Source organism: Haemaphysalis longicornis, unplaced genomic scaffold (assembly GCF_048455015.1).
Source record: "Haemaphysalis longicornis isolate Haplotype H1 unplaced genomic scaffold, Haemaphysalis longicornis Haplotype H1 scaffold_161, whole genome shotgun sequence".
Classification (NCBI taxonomy): Eukaryota; Metazoa; Arthropoda; class Arachnida; order Ixodida; family Ixodidae; genus Haemaphysalis; species Haemaphysalis longicornis.
Genome location: NW_027526267.1, coordinates 46,734 through 64,937, shown reverse-complemented (window position 1 = coordinate 64,937; position 18,204 = coordinate 46,734).

Genomic DNA, 18,204 nt, shown 5'->3' with positions numbered 1-18,204 from the left:
GAGACATCCGGAGTTATGGTCGGTCTCTTTCAACAGAACCACTTATGGAGACAATACGCTACGAAGCAGAATACCGGTATTGCTAAACGGCCTTCACAGATTGGGGAAGGACCGATACTTTATCAGTTAAACACGGGTTTGAGCTATACCTTCATGATTATTATTTTGAACTTTCTAATATTTTCTTGTGTCATAGGCCTTATTTTAATAAATAAATTGTTTTTTACTGGAAGATTGATTCCGACGTATCAGTATAAAAAATTTTATTGGTCTTTCTTGCATTCGTATGTAGGTGTAAACACTTGTTACACTCCTGACTTCCAATCATCGGGTGACATAGGAATTTTGGCATGCATGCCAAGTTGATTTTACATTTTCGTATGTATGTATCTAATGTATCTGTGCCTAACTATGTATTTATACAATGTTGAAAAATTGACAACATATTCTTGACTATTGTTGACAACAACATGCTCTTGTATGTACTGTGCTCAATATTGTCCATGTTACAGGAGGCAGGGGCCTCGTGAAGCTACCGTTGGGTGGCTTTTTCTCCCGCCTCCTTGTGTACCAAAAAGCGTGATAAATGCAGACTTGAAATGAAAAAAAAAGGGCAACATCCATCGGAGACTGAAACAGGCATGCCCTTTGAGCCCAGTACTGTTCATGCTTTACATGGCAGCTTTAGAAAAGAAACCAGAAGAACGTCAAGTAGGGTTTAGCCTAACCCATGCACTGCAAGGCGATGTGGTACAACAGCGTATTCGGGGAATGTTATACGCAGACGACATTGTTTTTTTAGCGAATAACCAGACCGTAATGCGATGGCTAATAAATATTAGCGGCAAGGAAGCCACCAACCTCGGGTTAAATTTTAATGCAGAAAAATCAGAAATGATGCTTTTATAATGACGCTACCACTGACGCAATGTCTACGCAGCAAGGCTAATTACCTACACTGAAGGAATATAAATATTTGGGAGGGTGGATAAACAAAGAGATAACTACTTAAGAACTCACGAGGAGTAACTTAAGGTTAAGCGAAAGCGAAACACATCTATAATGAACCATAGAGCTCTGTGGGGTATAACAAATATGAAGTAGTAACAGGAATATGGAAAGGAGTAATGATTCCTGTTTTTGTACTCTGCCTAACATCATACGTTCTAGCAGGTCTTGAAGTTAACCAGAGAACGGCAGGACGTTTGGCCTTAAGCGCGCATGGAAAAAGAACTAACGAAGCAGTACAGGGTGATATTGGCTGGGCGTCGTTTGAAGTCAGAGAAGCACAGAGTCAACTACGTTTTGAGATGAGGTTGAGAGGAATGGATCAACGAAGGTGGGCAGGTAAGGTTTCTAGGTACCTATACTTGAAAAGCGTGGACAGGCAGTGGGTCAGAAAGACTAGAAGGCTAACTATGAAACCCTGAAAGAACAATGAGCAATCCAAAACAACCAAGGTAACCAAAAAAAGAGGCAAGACAGATTGAAACGAATAAACGGAGAGAAAAAAATGGAAGCTAAAACGTCATTAGAGATGTACAGGGCTGTGAAATTGAACATCAGAAAGGAAAATTTCTATGATAATTCCGAAGGAAGTGCTTTGCTTTTTGGGGGCTAGAGCAGGTTGCTTGCGAACTAAGAGGTTTGTGGGGAAGTATTAACAAAATGATGGGGTATTCGTGGTCTGCGGAGCAGAAACAGAAACTATGCGGCACATGGTATTACAATGTGAAGCTATCCATCCAAATTTACATCAGGGAAATATTCGGCTTCCGGAAGCCCTAGGACTTAAGGGTAGCACAGAGGAAGTTAACTTCAAGGCTGTGGAGGGGATGAAAAGAACATTAGAATGCTGGTTGACGAAAAGCAAAGACGGGAATATAGCGCAGGACAGTTACCACCTGTAACAGAAAAAAAGTATATTGCGCCTAATATTCTTTTTGTGCCTGCCCTAAGCAGCACTAGTATTAAACCAAGAGCATAAAACATAGGAATATTAGTCCTTTTTGGTAAGATGACACATCATCACCCCGCTGCAAAGGCGAAACCTATAGTGATCATCGTCATCATCTCCGGGTAGTACTTCCGGGTAGTACAAAGCTGCGGTGGTTGCTTAAGGTCCCGTGTTGCAAAACCAAGATGAGGTCGATACTGTCGATTGTTTTGCTACACGGTTTCCAGCCAAACCCCAATGCTTCCGATCTCGTCCGGCGATCAACTTGGCATCAGAAAAAAAAAAGCTCTATAGAGCTAAATACGTTTACACATTCGACGGAAGTGCGGAGACGGTGGCGGCGCTCTGCCACTCGCAGATTCACCGAACGATGGTCGTAAGAAGTGAAATTGGAAGTGAAAGCTTCTTGTTTATACTAGTACGCTCATTCACGAGGAACTTTCAGCTACAGCCGATCAAACAATAGGAGTAACGCAATCGGCGATGATCGCGCGTAAAAGCCAACGAGTCTCGCGGACCGCGGGCTCGCGAACCGGTGAGCCTTACTTTTTCGCATCTACGCACGTATGCGTGCATTTTAAATAAACACTGCTGGTTTGCGTCATCGTTACGAATAGGAATGGCAGCGCTAGCTTACCGCTTTTCCCGTGGCTCAGTCGCAAAATGCAGCGAGCGACAGAAACGCCAAATATGTTTGTGATTGTGAAACTAGTGGCCGTATAACAAAGTGGTCAGGCGAAGTCAGTGGCCGTTGTGTTTTCTTGGTGCTGTCACGGTATTTAGTAACGCTTTTGCATCATATATTGCAAGTTCGCTCTTACTATACTAAAGTAAGGATCCGGAACGTTTCGAGGTGTAGTCCCGAGTTGCATGAAGTCGACACGGTGGAGGGCTGACGGCAAATCGGATGGGAGAGAGCAAAGAAAACATTGAAGGAAAAAAAAGTCAGCAAATTGCCAATAATACTTGACAATAATCGGGCGAAGTGTGAAGATGGGTGAAAATGCAACTGTAAGCGATGAATTATGGTCGGTTCTTGTCTGGCCGTCTTATCCCTTTCCAGGACAAAGGTGGTGTGTCAGCGTTCATATTAGCGACACCCCTGGTGTAGAAGATATCAAACACAGCCAATGACGATCTTATGTTAATCTATGGGTCATGCTCCGTGTATGCGACTGAGTTGTTACACATATTAGCAGGCAACGGACTTGCGATATGGTGCTTAATTCGCGTCCTTTTACTGCGCTCAATTTGTTTATTTGACGGTATTGGCTCACCTACTGGCTACTGTATGTGTACCCCACAGTTCGTAAACCATGTGGCGTAAATTGTTAAGAGAGAATTATTTATTTTCAGAAAATACAAAACAAAATTTCCACTCGTTTTCAAGGCGTTGCCAGGCCAGAAGCGTCCGCTGAATCCGCTGCGCTCTTCGCGTGCGCTTGCATTCTCCTGTTGAAGTGACCATTTACAGTTACCTCAGGCTCAGCAACGTTCTGTTTATGCTACACGTGAACTTTCGTGTGTCGTCCTGACGCAAGAAGAACGAACGATAATTAATTTCAAGAAGTTAGACCACGCGACCTGGCGATACTTCCCCACGCCTCGACGATCACGACAGCTCGCTCAAAAAAACACCAATAAATCGGCTCGTTGTAGGGGATATAATTTTGTTTAGCCTCTGCAGCTACTGTAAGGGAATTTTATTCAATATGCAGTAAATTAAACGCACCACAACGTGAATAAATTAAGTACAACCAACTTCCGCTCTGGCTTGTAATTGAAAACACATGCAGGGCGGCGAGGGTCGTCTGCTTTTGTAGTACCTAGATGCGTCGGCCACTAGAGGCGCTGCATGTCGCCAAACCTCCAGCGCAGGAGGCCTATATGCGATCGAACACGGTGTGTCATTGTCAAACACCACTTCGCGGTCAGCAGCAGGAGGAGGAAAGTTATAGTTATGTACTGACTAAGAAAGGGGAGTGCCTTTTGGTTTGGAAGGGGCAGGACGGTGCCCACTCAAAAAGAGTGCTTGACTTTAACCTGGAGACGGTGTGGCCTTGTGGTTGGCTGACTGTTGGCTTCAATTTTGATATTCGCTGTATTCATGCCGTCAGCGGGACACTGCGGGTGTTGCGAAAACATTACAAATAATGCACGACATAATTACAGTCGCCTGAGATGTGCATTATCGACCGGCGTAGGTTTGGGCAGTATTCGGAATTTGGCGTGGAAGCTGAGAGAGGCAGAGGGGCTCAACTGCACGAGGAAAAGTGTACCCTCACACGAAATGGAGTTGGCTTCTATTACCATTGCCATTCGTCCTCAAAGACCGTATTGACAACAATGAAGTTCGAGAAAATGTGTAAATGTACCTTGTCAATCTCCATCAGTGGTAGCGTGGCCTATTAGATTGTGTCGGCTAACACCTATGGAGACAAGGCCAAGGTCTCCACGTGGTCTACCGTAGATTCTCATGTCGCTTCATGTTAATGATGCCACGTGCGTTCGACCTTTCGGTAACCGTCCGCCAAGTTTGGGGCTGGAAACCTAGGCCAGCGGATGGGAAGGAGGCGGGCGCTTTGTTGGGAATTATAAGGGAGAATTGTTTCTGGTACATATCAAGCTGGCCTGCAGCATTGATGTGGTTGGCCGATGTTTTAACGACCTTCCGCATAGTTCAAGCGGCTGTCGGCGGTAAAAAAGGTATCTGTAGGCTTTGCCGAGGAGCCGGAAGTTATGACTGTAGCAACAAGGCACGGGTCTGCAGCCAGATGAAGCTGGCCAGGGACCTGGGACGTCACCTGGGAGCACCAGCGCAGCTTTGGAATCATCATGCGAAGAGAGAGAATCTCCGAATGTAAAAAAATGTGAGATAGGGTAGCTGCAGCTCCCGGTGTGGTCGAATCTTCGAAGGGCAGCTCTAAAAAATTGATCTGGCGCTGTGAACGTACCTGCTATAGATGTCACTGGCGATATGTTAGGATGCCACCGATGTCTGTTTTAAGGTCATCGATAAAATCTGTCAGCTATAAACGATACAAGAAGCGGGAGCTCTGGCGACGCATGTAAACTGCGGAGAATACCAACCGCGCCCTCCGCTACCCTCGAGGGTGGAGCAAGGCCCGCACCACTACACCGCAGTGGCAGCCGCTTCTTTTAAAGCGAAGTTTTAGTGTTCTCTTTAATGGCGTCTAAAACACGAAAACGCTGAAGTAAAAACAAGAGGCATCTGGTGAATGGAATGGAAACTGGATTCCTTTCGTCAGGAGGACGGCGTAAATCTGACTGCTGAACTTCGACACGGTCGAAGTAATTTGGAAAACATAGACGACAATAAAAGAGTCCGTCACGTGAAAGCTTCGCGTTCAACCATAATCGCCCTTTCAGGGAGGGTAGCATGATTTTAATCATTATCCTCAACAAGATTATGCAATTCGCTCAATTAAATGCAACAGTATTTTTTCTGCTTCTGCATTCCCTCAACATGGTCATACAAATTAGCCATTTGAGGGAAATGGCTGCCTCTTGAAGCAGTTTAGAATAAATGCTATTTGAGACAGGTTGTTGGCCCTTCACAATGATAAAAGCTCGCGCTAAGCTTAATAGCAAATCGAATTAAAACGTGCCCAACCAATCAACTTTTATTTGAACCGGCCCCATCTAAGAACGCACAGTAAACACTGCACTTTAAGAATGAAATTTGACTTATCTGCATCGCGTCTAATACCACTTTTAGCTCTAAGTTTACAGTTCGGGGGCATGTTAAGAGGTATGCACAAATTATGGCGGATCATCGACCCCTCTTCATACTTTTGTTTGAGTGAATGAAGCTTATTACGTAAAAATGATTTTTCATCACAAACCGCAGTATACTTACTCTGAGACACTGTTGAATTCATCCAATTGTATGATCTATTGCCATCGGAGGTATAAAAGTGCATTTCCACTGTCGCTTTGGACCTTCAGGAAAATGTTCAAAACCAATGTATAACTTTTCATACTTGATTTCGCAAATCTTTGCTCTACAACGTTGACCTCTTGCACCTGACACATTCGAAGCATATCTATATGAACCCCGGCAAAAAAATGTTGCTCCGCATTTCTCAGTGTTATTTTTTACTCGGTGCATGGGATAAAAACACCCTTGCAGGGAACATTGGAAATAAGTTTAATATAAAAATGTAGATAGGGTGAAGAAGAATGACTTTAGTACTGAATTCGCTTCCGATAAAAATACAGGAAAATAGTAGGTCAAGCCGCGCTTGAATAGCATGGGCCATAAATTTCGCGAGCGATAGAAGCCCGCAGTGCAAGCGTTTAGAATAAGCAGTTGGAACCGCAGCCACCCAAATACTCCCCTATTTGAACAGGGTCCCCAAACTTACCATGTCACTTTATAGTGGTGTAAAAAGCCGGTAACATTGAGCTTCGGTTTACATTGATAATTCTGTTTTGAGGGCGCTATATCTTTAACCAGAAAATAACTTACCTCCTGCACCCATGAAAAAACGTTTTGTTACTTGAGAAATTACCAGGAAAGCTTTTCTCAAAAAGAAAGCAGCGCAAGATTGAGCAACATAGCTTAGACAATTCCAAGTAATAACGTATTCCTCTCCCTTCCCGCATGATATTGCTGAAGTGGGTTAAGTTGCTTAAAAAAGATTTATCAAAATAAAGCATCATTTCATTTTCCCATCTTCAACAATCTGATCATCAGGGAGACAGAGGGGCTTTTTATTACAGGTCGAAGCGCAGGGACACTCCCTGTCTTGAGGTCGCCGGCTTTCTACTCTGCACGAAAAGGGGAGAGGCTGAAAAGGCAGTACATGAAGTAAGAATAAAGGTAGCAATGAAACAAAAATTTCAATGTAAATCAAATCCACTGCAGTTTCAGGCATATCAGGCTAAGCGTCCTTGACTGCACCGAGGAAAAGACTACAAAGTGACCAGATGCCAATGATGCCAATGTCATCGAGTTAGTCAACTAACAAAGATAGGGATTTACGCGGAGATAAGGACGAGATCCTTTCATTGTTGGTGCACCTCAAATATTTCGAATTAAATTGTAACAAACGTTATCTAACGCTGATGTATTCACAGCAGCCGCCATTCAAGTGACTTATTTAAAAACTTCAAGTGATTTCTTTAAAACGTCTTGCATTGCCAACCTTAACGTAAAATGTCTTCTATTTCTTCGCCAAACGAGAAAACTACTTGCTACATTGCCAAATAATTTACACCACGTCTTATTGCTTTGGAGCAAATTAACTTCTGCAAAGCCCTATAGGTATCAAAAATCCTGAGCGCGAACAAAACGTCACGCACATTGGAGAGGAAGTAAAGCTTGTACCCTTGCGTGCCCGGGTTCATTTATTGCAAGCCATATTGTTTTTATAATAGCATATAGAAAAATGTAGTCTAAATACTGTGCAGAAAAGTTTAGAATAAAACATACCCATAAACTGAAAGCACAAAATTAAAAAAAGTGCCGCCTGAAGGGGGTACCCCGATAAGTGTACAAGGGGGAAAATTGAACTGAACAAAAGTCTAGTGCATTGATTGTAGGAGGAGCTCAAAGGGTAAAAAAAGCGCGAGTGGATCAAACGCGAGAGGGCAGAGTAGGTTACAAGGCATCGCAGCGACGTACATACCGGCACTTTCGTTTGCAGCGTTGAAAGCAGATATGCGGTGATTTTTCTAGTGAAGACCATTCCACCATTGAGGAAACATTGAGCTGACTACTATTGCAAGAACTGTGTAATTACGAATTGTAAACAGTTGCTTCGAGCAATATTAATTTACATTGCTTTAGAGATGACTGATGTCAGTATGGCCCCTGTCGTGGGCCGGGCTTAAGGACTGAAGCGTCCTTTTAAAGCAAAACGTTCCAGTTGAACATTGTTATGCACCCATAAGTGATTCCAAGTTAGGTGCAATATAATAGAAATTGTAACACTGAAATCAAGGTAATCAGATATACGTCTGTCATGCCGTAAGCGTTATGAAGGGCGTTAAACAGAGTTTTAAAAGTTCGCAGCAAAGTTGCCGCAACACTGCATCTTTCAAGGTTATTCTTTGCATCACACGCAGCCTTCAGGGTTGGGCACGGATGTTGTACCTTTATAATCGCTACGCTTAATGGCAGAATCACCACTGCAGTGCCAAGTGACGTGATGGACGTGACATGGCTGATTCGCCTGCGCTTGATAGCTAAGCACCAGCTTGAAGCCCGTCTGCGGATGGCCGCCGCCGCAGAGAGTTTAGTTGGTGCTAAGCGGAGGGTTTAACGGCTGCTTCGCCACACTTGATACCTCAATCTCGCCAACAATGCACGCCGGCTGCGCCGTCTGTGCTTGCCTCGCAGTGAAAATGATAACCTAATTGTCCAAAGATATGGCTATACCACAGACTTCGAAATATCACGCAAAGGTAAGTTTTTACAAACCCGTGTGTGCACAGTGCGCTTTGCATAAGATAAGTGTAGTTATAAGTGTTACATCTGGGCCATATTGGTAGGAACTATATTTTGGTCACGTTTTTACTGTTTTGAGGGGTCCATACTAACGAGTTTAGGGCTCAAGCTGTGAGCTCCACATTCTGCAGAAATTACGCCCATCTTACCGAGAGGGAACCCTGGTGTGATGCGACGCATCGGGGGGTTAAATTGAAGTTTCCGTTGGGTTGATTCTCTAAATCGGGTGAAACGTGTTGTGACGTGAAATCGAACGAGAGCGAGCGCTGACTGAACCGCCGCAGCGCGCTACCCGCTTTATATTCACAGCGCCTGAAGGAGAGGAGACAGCGGTGGAGAGTCGTGCATGCTCGCGCTTGCGCGACGGGAGCGGAGCGAAGAGCGCGCACGCAGGTGTTGTTTGTGATTATGATATGGAGCGAGAGTGTTGCGCACAGCTGTCGGAGAGAAGAGCGCAAAAGAGTTGCGCATGCGCAGGTGGCGTGCGGATGCCGCCGACGCGACGCCGACGCAGGAGGGACATGCCTCAGAGCAAGAGATGCATCGCATCAAAAAGCGCCAGTGAGGTTGGATTTGTGCTGTCAAATAAATGTCCCCTGAATTAAAGAACGAATTGGTTTAATTACTGTACCTCAAATATCCCGCTTACAGGTATTGCACCAAAGCAGGACTGTTACATATATAGAAAACGTTATCGATGAAATCCTATACTTTGGTTGTGTCGAAGGGGTGTACGGCGTTCGTGGGCACGGTATTGAATAAAAACTGGCTGTTAAACAGTAGCAGCAGCCCTATTTTATTTCTGTGCTATTTTATTTCGGCTTCCGCCGTACGCTCCCAGCGTAGAAAAAAGGTTTTAGAAAAGGCCCTACGTTGTGGCTCGATTGGGCAGGATTTGGGTGTTTTTACAGGACGTTCCCACATCACACATTAATGCAAAACTGTGATATTCGCACGTACAAGTTCTCGCATAAAGTGTTCTGGGTGGCACTTGAACGTAATGGCACGTGATTCAAACAGCTCTAGAGCACCTGCGCAGGATTCTTACACTCGGGAAGTTCCGCTGTGTGCAGTCTTTTTTTTCCTGGAAAATGCGTTCGATATGGCTGTTTTCCTAGCATCATGACCAAAACTGATTTCCAGGCAGAACCTAAGCACAGTGAGTGGAAATTCTGCTGAGGTAAACTAACGGTGTACTATCTTGTTAAACCGGTACCTGCTATGCATTAACCCTGCAAAAGAAGATGGTAAGCATGGAAGGGGTGAAAATTGATATCTTTATCTAGGTACCATAAAACGAACTGGATACCAGATTGACGCCACAATATCTATACGCACCGCACCTGAGTGGTTCGCATCTTTGCTCTTTCGCAATATTTTAGGTATAGTCTCAGGTACTGCTTCTAATACATAGCCGAATAATAAATTTCAAGTCTTCACCTATGCTATGCAGTGATACATATGCCTTTGCAAATTTCTTATTATTTTACTTAACAGGAAGGAGGCAGAGAATCTTCCATCCTAAAGGGACAAAAAAATAAAGTAAACAAGAAATTCGCGCCAGCTGACACAAATGTGTACGGATTCGAAATAAATTTCACAAAGACTAAGAGCTTGTTTGATGTACACGGTATGCGCTAACTTTTTTTTACGTAGTCTCAAGCCTTGCATAAAAATAATTTCAATAGCTGCGTGTCTTTGTAGCTTAAAAACACAACAGTGCGTCAGAGGTGAAGTCTCACGACGCTTCAGGAACTTCCTTAGCGAACCGTGAATACGCCTTCAAATAGTGCAGTTTCTCAAACGCCATCTTTTGAGTTCGCTTTCACAACAATATTTACATAATGTGCCATTTCGTGGCACTTCAGGAGCCCTCAAACATAAAAAATTACACCATTTTCCCGTGGGGAACCCTGAGGAGGATGCGAAGCATCATGGGTGTTCCGTGTGGTTCCATTAAGTTGCCGTTATGTTGAGTGATTTGGTTTTTACTAGCGCAGGAGGGAATTCCGTGTCCACGTCCACAACGGTGGCAAACGCACGCAAGTACTTTTCTGTTACGGTGAGTAGGCGGTGGTTCTCAAGACGAAGAAACTCGTCCATCATGTTCCTGTTGATGTTGACGTATCTGTGGTAGAATCGGTAGTCTCCGTCAGCGTTGGTGAGGTAAAGGCTGTTGACGTTGGTGCCCCGGCTGAGAGCAACTTTCACGCCCTCTTCTTCGCAGCTTTGTCTTCTTCTCCTTCTTATTCTTCAGCGGTTCGACTACGGGAAGATGATGACGGTGGTTGAACGCGAAGCTATCTCGTGTTGGATCCTTTGGTTAGCCAATTCCTAGGGCCACCCTACCACAATCCTCATCAGAGGCGCTGCGGACGGGGCACGGACGCGGGACATCCCCCCGAGCAAGACATGCTTCTCATCTAAGAAATATTATTCATTCTTGTTTACGCGTTGAACCCTAACAGACATTAATGAGCTTGTGATGCAACGTGGTGGCCGTGACGAGTCAGCCACCGCAGTCGTAACGCGACAGCCGGTATGGGGATTAAGCACTGATATTGGTGGGGTTTAGGAAACGCCTCTCCAAACAACGTCAGCAGAACCTGCGGTGGTGAGGAAGGTCGATAGTTAGCCGGCAGTAATGTGACTCTCGAAGCGGCGAGTGGCAGCTTGGTCTTACAATCCTGATTTCAAATAACTGCGTTTATTAAACCTACTCAATAAACAGATTTTTCAGCATGGCACTGCTCGGTAACTTGATATTTACGGCGAAAACACACGCAACAAAGGATTATAGTGTCACAAAAAAGTCTGGCCAATCCACCCCTCGGATGTTGTTGGGAAGCAAATGCTAAAATACACCATTTGGCATGGGTGACTACGGCCCTCTTGCGTTAATCACACGTTACACTGTACTTGCTACACATTCGTTATTATTTGTCTTTAGCAGGACGTTCACCATGCAATTATGACCATTGTAATCCACACTAAGGCGTGGCGCTTTCCCAGCAGAATGGAAATGGCGACTACATTCTATCTCAGCCACGAAAAGCTAGGCCGGCAATTGCAAGACAAATGGAGACGGTGGTGAAACCGCAAGTTACTCATCCCGTAGTGATGCATTTCTTTTGAATTTTTGGATGCCTGGACGTACGTATACGCGGTGTGCCAGCCGAAGTAACAACCACGCGCGTGAGCAACGCGCACGACTGTTACTTCGCCCCTACAGGACGACTGTTACTTGGCACCTCCAGGACGACTGTTACGTAACACCACTGTCGTGCGCGTTGCCATCTGTACCTTCATCTGTTCCGACTTCCGCGCTGTTTTTAAACATTTTAATGTACTAACAAGCCCTTTAGTACACATTTCCGCGACGACCACGCCGAATATTCGTTTCAAAGTGACCTTCAGGTTGAAGGTGGCGGCGTCCCCATTGGAGTAGTAGAGACGCACTGGTCCAGGCGCTTCGACCATCGCACGATCGGCAGTGACGAAGTGAGTTGCCGTAAGTTTCACTGTTTCCATTTCTAGAGCATGCCATTTTTTATTTAAATGAGGATAGACCAGAACGCCACGTCCTTCTGGCGTGCCACCTGACCCAGTGGCAACTACCCAAGATAATGCCACCTAACCTCGGTGCTGAAAACCTAGTTTTTGCTGCGGTTTCTCTTGAAGATTGGACTGACCCTGACGGGCGGTAGTTGTCGTAGGCCACCGCACATGATCGGGGCTACTCCGCAGTGCGGGTTTAAGTAGTTGCAGGTGATCTCTCGTAGTCTATCGGCGCAAGAAGTCATAATGGCGTTATCATATGGTATAGAGCGAGAACGCAGAGGTAGACCACAGCTGTGTTGGGTGAGAACACCGTCTGTCTCCCCGTGTCTGAGTGCACTAGTAGCTACTTGTAAGACAACAGCCTCTCCTTGCGTTTCTCTATTTTGTCCAGGTTCGATTTCTGGAGGTGCTTGTAATTTCGTTTTAAATGCAGAGCATTTCTTAGCCTCGCCTGTTCCTGCGTCGGACGGTGTCAACAGTTTCGCGTCCGCAGGAGGTGCGCCTCTCCTTCCCTCCTCTCTCTCAACAGCAGCTGGCGCGCGCATGCGTCGTAGTCAGCCCGTTCGCTCCGTCGCGGTCTCGGCCTAACAGGTGCGTGATAGCAGCGTGGTGGGTCGTGGAAGGGCGCGCGCCGCTTGCGCATGCGCGCTCTCCCCCCCGTACTGCTCTCCCTCTACTGCGGGCGCTGCATAAATAGCGGCTAGTGGTCGCTCGTGTTTCAGTCACTGCGTTGCTCCTTCCTTCCTTGGTTGACGCTCGTGCCCACGTTTACTCGTGTCTGCTACTCCAGCATCACGGAAGGAGCGATGGAAGCAGCACTGCCTTCAATCATTACTGAGGCCCCAATGCTCTGCATTTACTCGTGTTCCCCTCGCGGGAAGGCGCGGGAATTTTTTTTTTGTTGGAAGACATTTTCTATTAACTCCGACGTGCGCGACAGAACCGTTTGCTGGTACAGCTACAAAGCTCCGCATTAAAATTAGTCTTGGTATCCTAATTCCCTCAGCTAGGGATAACAGCTAAGCAGAAGTTTCTCTCGAGCTAAGCTTTAATTTCTCAACGTGATTCAGCCGTGGTGGGACAGACAGCGAAACATTTTAATGGACTACAAAGTAAGAGCGGAACCCCAGTCGGAAAATTTATTCGATTCTTTACCGGTCTCCGGCTTGTCGGTGTGCTTTGAAACGTCAACGAGTAGATAGAGGAAACCCCTGAGGAAAATCGTCGCTGCCGCTCTTTTTCCATATATGTGATGCTCGAAGCCTTGCTGGCCAGGTTTTAAAACACAGGACCATGAGCACAATCGATGAAAGGATTGAGTACGCGGAAGCACTGATATAAACGGTTATTACATGTTGGTTGATAAAAAAACTATCGGGACGAATTGCCAAGTCAAGCCAAAAAATGACTTTCTCTTGCAACTACAACACCTCTAAATGTGTCTTCGCGGTCTATCTATTAACTGGTGAGAACGTAAAACCACAGCTTCTTTCAAGCACGAGAGGAGAGAAAGCGCTTGAGGCCTAATAACTGGCACTTATATCAACGAATGCTTTGCATTGTACATTACGTATTGAAATGGCCCCTCTTGGAGGATGTTCTTTGTATAGTGTTTCAGCGGGTCAAGAATTAGCGTTATTTGAAAAGCCCGTTCGGGGTCCCTTAAAATTTCACATGATTCTGTGTTTTTTTTCGAACGACGTGTCTTGTACAGCTCCACTCTCTCGAACAAACTTAACGTGATATACCGTGCTGAAGTGAACCAATCACTAATATTCTGAGAATATGGTAACACAAAGGACCATATTATTACTTCAACAAAAACAAAAATATCTATGTAAATTACAGCAAACGCTATACTCTGTCATGACGCATATGTTTCAATTATCTGAGAGGTAAACCGTGTTTTATTGAACCTGGTTACTTCAGGGGCCAAAATAAAAAATTACAAGAACCAACAGGCTTCTTTTAACACTGTGACACTAACCCTGCGGTCAGCAGAAGACCTGACTCAAGTAGACGACAAGCTGAGCGACGACATAATACAGCAATCGAAAAGTCCGTGGGCTGCGCCGGTCGTACTCGTGAAGAAAAAGGACGGTACTTTAAGGTTCTGCATTGACTACCAGAGACTGAACAAAATCACCAAAAAGGACGTGTACCCCCTACCACCAGGGTGTCGAACCGGAACCGGAACCGAACCGAAAACCGGAACCGAACCCGAATTTTTGCCCGGAACCGGAACTGAACCGGAACCGTATTTTTTCCGCCATTTTGGAACTGAACCCGAACCGGAACGAATTGAAGGAACCGTTCCGAACCGGTTCCGGGGCCTCAAAACTGTGATTTCTAGTTTTGCATCCCGGTACCCTACCTTGCATCCGAAGATATTTTTACCATTCGCTAGACGCCACCACGCAATATTTTGCATAGTCTGCAGTTCCCAAGGCCCATAAGGTTCTCATCTTATTGTTAACCTAAATTTAATGTATAGTCCGCATACACTATTAGTTTGCTTTAGGTATTGCGATTTATCTTTTTTATCTTTATCTTTATCTTTTTTGCGATTTATCTTTATCTTTTATCCCCAAATTATCTTTTTGCATTTACAATAACTTAAGTTAGAACGCATATTCCGTGGCAACATAGCATGGGGTATTCTTTATGTTTTCTATCTGCAGTGTGTTTAAAATCGTGTGAAGTTTTCACGTTGTTAATTTGAATGCATCCCTGTCCGCTTGCGAAGGCCTTCAGGGACACCATCAACAATAAATCCGTATGTTATACTTATTTTAGTTTGAGTGGGCACTTATATAAAAACAGCATTGAGACACAAACGCTCAAAGTTCTCTACGTCACCATAACTTTCTTGTACAGTGCCGTTGTGTCCTTTGGTTACTGCCCTAGGAGAACATGAGAATTGAAAAAAAAAATAGGGGCGTTCTCATTTTCATTTTTAAAGTAAATCCGATAGCATTTCGATGCATGGATTTAAGTCGATTAACGCGGATTAGTGGGTAGACTAGGGTGGTTTAGTGAGATGAGTGAATGAACTAATGTGAATTAGTGGGACTGCGGTGTTGATTAATATGGATTAGAGGAATTAGCGGGTCAGTTAAGGCGGTATAGAGGGTTGGACCAAACATGATATATTTGGGGTCATTTGCATTTCTAAATTTTGCAGCGTTCTCTTTCTCGACCAATCAGGAAATTTAGTTACGCACAAAATAGCCGGAAAGTTATGTGTCGATCACATGAATGCTATAAAAGGCCTTTTTATGTACGTATTACGCTCTTATGTTATTTCTCGCGTAAGATTTATATCTCGCAATGAAGTTAAAAACTAATTTCCTAATGCATGTCTTATATTCACCAAAAGGTTCTCAAAATGTGTATATATATGAGCTAAGACTAGGAAGCCACTAAACTGAAAGAGAAAAAAAAAGGAACGATCAACTGGTTTGATGCGAAAGACACCCTATAGCATTCTCCGATACCTTCTCTTTCTTCGTGCTACCGTTCTGCAGCCTTGCACAGATGTAGCATCTCAACCCCCGAACACAGCCCCTTCCAAGCTGAGGAAGAGGCGATAGCACGTGCGCTTAGCCAAAGGGCCGCCAAAAGTCTAATAACAAACTCTTATCAGGCGTGGCGCAACTTTGCCAATAGTCTATTGCATGTTGCAACACTTCCAATGAACAAGCAGAGACCACCAACGAGACCAGCCAGGATTGTATGGGCACCAGCTCATAATTGCATCGCCGGCAGACAAGATCACCAACCTCGTGGCTGGACATTTGACCCGCTTAGCCAGCGCTGATGAAGCCGAGCCCGAGCGCATGCATCCTGTATACATACCAGGAAATTAATTAACACTATACGCTCTCCCGTAGAATGTATTCTTCCCGCACAAATCGCTTGCGAATAACCAGGAAAGATTATTCCCTGCACTGCGGATTAACACCTTCCCACACATCACCAGTCTTCCCCTCTTTGACCGGACACAATTCTCTCCATTTCGTCGCTTCTGTGGGGAGCCTGGGAACCTCATACACACAGTAGGCGGCTGCGACAAGTCCACCCTAGATCCACCCAACATACACGTTTCCATAGATATTTGGGAAAAAGCCTTGGCCAGCTCCGGCCTGGAAGATCTGTTTCTCTTGATGGAAACGACTGTCGACTCTACCCCTTGAATGAGGACGCCTCTCTGAAACGTTTCCTCGATTTATTTAAAGTTCATTTTCCCTCTCTCTGCGAGGGATAATTACTGCTGCTTGTGACTTCACTTAGCTATTATCTTTCGGAGAGCCCACCCGCTCTCACCTGTCGCTGAAGTGCCATTTAGCAAGTTCCTATCTCCGGTGGTTCCCTATCCAATGCCGTCCTGTACACGGCGTCCAATGAGTCATTAAAGCCGTTCTTTCTTTCTAACTGGTGCGTTCGCATATGAAAGATGAGCAGAAGGAAATCGCTTTAAACGCCACCAGCCACGCTTGACAGTCGGAGGTTGACGCCGACGCGGGACTGTTTTCGACTTCTAGCAGTGCTAATGATTTCGTATTAAAGCTAAAGCGCCGTTGAAACGAAGGGTACATGAAAAGCGTAGAAGACCAATCAATTTCTTTAAATGCAAAATTATTTGGCTCATTGTGCGAAAACGGGGGTACATGCGCGCGTGCGTGCCTAGACATTTGGTGGAATCAAAAAATATGTTGGGCGCTCAGGCTCTCCTGCGCGCCAAAAAGACTTCCCGCTCGCCAGTAAACTACCTGCCTGCCTGGCTGCCTGCCAGGCAGGCGATTCCTGCGAGGATGCGTGATTTCGGGACGAGGGGCAGCCCGCCACGAGAAGCCCGGGCGGAGGGGGGAGGCGGCGGAGACGCAAAATACTGTGCCATGGCGACACTCCAGGGTACTAAAAAATGTCTGCAGAAATTCAAACAATTATCTACTAATGCGTAGCATTCCTATACCGCTTGTCCTCAGTGTGAGTTTCTACAGCCAATTTTTTGGTCTTTATAAATCCTGTCCGACAAATTATCTCAATTGACGCTGTTATAATTACAAATGGAATATTCGCGAAATCTCCAATATTGTGGAAATGCAGGCAGTTTTACGGTTTCCCATTTTCCTTAATTGCTTAATATTTTTCTTATTTTATAGTTTTTCAAAATTTCGTTCGAACAAATTATTTCCATTTGCGCTATTATAACGATTACATTTGTAACTCGCGAAATCTGCCTTATTGTGGAAATGCAGGGTGTTATACGGTTCGCCAGTTTCCGCAATTATTTTACATTTTTTTTTATTTTTTACATTCATAAATTTTGTTCGACCAATTATCTCCATTTACCCTATATAACGATTACAGGTGGAAATTTCCCGAAATCCTCATTATTGTGGAAATGCAGGGTGTCACACGGTTTGCCAGTTTCGGTGATTACTTTTTTTTATTTTTTAGTTTTTCATGAATTTTGTGCGACCAGTTATCTCCATTTACCGTAATTACCCGATTCTAACGCACAACTTTTTTCCGGGAAAATAGGCCGAAAAATCGCGTGCGCGTTAGAATCGGATACAAAACCGAAACTGCCGAAACAGCGGAAATTTCGTCCCACCCATCGCCGTCGCCATCTCAAGATGGCGCCAAAGCTTTTAGCAACGATTTTTCGGACGCAGCAAGTATTCTATAGCAGTTAAGCCTAGACGCCTAGGTTTTTCTATCGGCGTTCACACAAATCGTCAAATCGTTTCACTTGCGCGCTTGATAACAGCAATGGCTGCAGCGGCTCCCACGCGTTCAAAACGAGCGGTCGGCTGAAGCGTGTACCTCTGGAGAAGCTCTCGGGATGGGCGTGCGAGTCGGGGGCCATGATGCCATCGACCATGGTTGAACGTTCGTTCAGAAGTGTGGCATCACGAACGCGCTTGAAGGCACCGAGGCCTAGATGTTGTGGTCAGCGGAGAGCGACGAGGAGTGAGATGAGTGAGATTACTTCGGGAAATAAATCGCCCGTTTCTCTCGAATTCATTTGTCTGGGTCACAAAGCCCCGTGCGCGTTACAATCGGAGGTGCAAGTATTTTCGTTTTTTTTTGCCAGGAAAATCGGGTGCGCGTTAAAATCGGGGGCGCGTTCGAATCGGGAAAATACGGTACGCTATTATAGCGATTACAGGTGGAACTCCCGCGCAATCGGTATTTTTGTGGA